The sequence below is a fragment of the Amphimedon queenslandica genome, unplaced genomic scaffold (assembly GCF_000090795.2).
Source record: "Amphimedon queenslandica unplaced genomic scaffold, v1.1 AMPQUscaffold_11402, whole genome shotgun sequence".
Lineage (NCBI taxonomy): Eukaryota > Metazoa > Porifera > Demospongiae > Haplosclerida > Niphatidae > Amphimedon > Amphimedon queenslandica.
This window is the reverse complement of record NW_003548356.1, coordinates 1,349-3,964: the sequence shown is the minus strand read 5'-3', so window position 1 is coordinate 3,964 and position 2,616 is coordinate 1,349. Positions and strand designations below refer to the sequence as shown.

At 36.3% G+C, this 2,616-nt stretch overlaps 1 long non-coding RNA gene across 1 annotated transcript; it reads right to left on the bottom strand.

Moving 5' to 3' along the window:
• On the bottom strand, window positions 1–1,480 carry LOC109589356 (uncharacterized). The gene is made up of 4 exons (XR_002188662.1): window positions 549–1,480; window positions 342–499; window positions 85–270; window positions 1–33 (listed from the first exon to the last, which is right to left on the bottom strand). It is a non-coding gene; the product is annotated as an uncharacterized LOC109589356 (long non-coding RNA).
• Between the last annotated feature and the right edge of the window lie 1,136 nt (window positions 1,481–2,616).

The window sequence follows — 2,616 nt, the reverse complement described above, 5'->3', positions numbered from 1 at the left end:
TTTTCATCATACTTTTCTTAGCTGGCTTACCACCTAAAATGTATCATAACCGTACATGCACATTAACATAGCATTGTAATTTACTATCTGTCCTTTTCCTTTTAGCATTTCTCTTACTCTTTGCATCAATATCTGAGTCGCTAGCACAAGTGCAATCAGTTGTCACATCATCAGAATCCGAGTCATCACTTAATAATCCTTTCAAAAACTCAGGAGTATAAAGCTTATTAATGATCTTCTCGCCAACTGTATCCACATCAATTTCAGTCCCTACATGTACATCAAGTAATACAATATATAAGAAAATAATAACTGTACATAGTGTAGTTTTTATCACTTACCATGAGTCACCACAATTCCATCAAATACATTTTTTTTGATCTTACGTGGCACTCTGTTCCAGGCTCCAACAAGTCTTCCTTATCCAATTCAATGATATTGTTAGCTTTTGCAACGCCCAAAGAGCGGTCTTCTTTGAAGAATACAAGATAATAAGGCGCTGTAAACAAAGAAGTAAGATCTATGGTGGTACACAGGTGAGAGCTTACGGTGCTTTTTAATCTGCAGAGATTTAAGGTCTTGCCTCAGACTCATGGTGTACTGTAACTCTTACTCTTCCTGTTTCTCTATCGCTCTCCACAAGCCTCGTACTATGATGATGGGCTCTGATCCTTTGGGCTTTAGCTAGCACTGTCTCCTTCAATGTCTCCTCGAGTCTCTCTCTAGCCAGCTGCTCTTTGCTAATAGTTACTACGGTTACTACCGTACTCTCACCGTACTCTTACGTAATTAAAAGGTAATTGAACCACACCTCCCAATTCGCTACTGTCTCACTGCACATGTGCAGAGTACAGTAAGCGAACCGTCAACGCAATTCAATTGCAGCGTCAACGAAGTACAAAGGTAACTGTGCAGTAGCTACTTAGCCTTTTTTTGTGGTATACTGTACATGTAGTTAAAATAAATCACCATTTACTGTTTTTTGTGGATAGCAATTTTCTCAAATTTCAAAAAAAAATTAAGATTTGCAAAATTAAAATTCCTTGAAAATTAATTTCATATGATACAAGATGGCAGAATAGTTGAAATTCGCAAAAAATTAATTTCGTGAACCTCCAAATAAAGGTTATTCGCGAAAAATTAAAGGCTTTAAGTTCTTAGTTATTCTTTCAGATCAATAATCTAAAAACTCCATGCTGCTGTAGCTGACCGTTTGCAACAATATTTGCTTAAAACTTCCATTTTGATAGCAGCCATTTTACTTCAAAGACCACACCCACTAAATTAACTATCAATCATAGCCATAATAATGAAGATAAATTATTTTGGTGTCTAGTTAATTTAGCACTTAAGAGCTCCCTTGCTAACATACAAAATGTAGCTAACTTTAGTAGACACAATGTATGTGTATATGGCACAATTAGTAAATAATTTGTGACTCATACTATAATAATAAATTTGTGCTACACATGGCATTATAAAACATCATAGATTAGTCTATGATACATGATAATTCTCACACACACAAACATATAAGTCCAGTACGTGTACACAACTACACATTATAGATAGACATTACGTATTAGTTAAAGCACAGCTCCTCGTGCTGTACAGCAAATACAGCACAAGAGGTGTGGTCGAGAAAGCCATACAGCACAAGGCAAAGCCAAGTGCTGTATGGCTTTTTTGCCTTGTGCTGTATGGCTTTTGAGACCACACCTTGAGTGCTGTATTTCCAGTACAGCACAGGGGAAGCCGTGCTTTTACTAGTTTATGGTCATAGTGCGTGGGTGCATCAAAGGCACCAGCCTAAGGCCAAGTGAAGAATAGCCTAAAGAGAACCAAAAGACTGAAAAGAGACTGCAGTAACTGGACTATCTGTCTTCTACCTGATGTGGCTTTTAGTGGGGGCGGTCACAGTTTATACAACAGGAAACAACAAACTGTGCTGTATGGACCACAAACTGTGCTGTATGAACCGGAAGTGTGCTGTATGAGATATACAACACGGGCAGTGCCTTTGATTCACCCACGCACTTATACTATAAATGTGCATGTGCATTAATGTCCATGTCATGTCATACATTAATAAATTTCTCACTACAATATGCTGTGCACTATGACTATCATACACAGCATCATAAAGTACATGTACATGTATTATCAAGAGTAGATAAATAATTATTCACTCTTGGTATTATGTATTTATTATTATTAAACACACACATCACATTTAGCCATCACACACAGGGATACACTAACAAACACAAATATTAACAATCTTTTATGTACATGTACATGTGTACATGTACATGTACATGTATTGTATGCACATTAATTTGGGTGAGCAAAAGTGAGCCTTTGCTTGTTTGTTTGGAGCGTTTGCTTGTGTACATGTACATAATCCACATCTCTTATGCCCAACTATGCATTAAGCAATGTAATTTCAATAGTTCTACTAGAAGAATTAACACAAACAAGAACATAAAAAATTAAAAAAAACAAGATGAAGTAGGATTCCGAACGACCAAGGAAAATACGAAATGAAAATCCTACTCTCGTGACGCAAATTCTACTCTAAATTGTACTTTCAATGTTATTATGTAAGACATTACT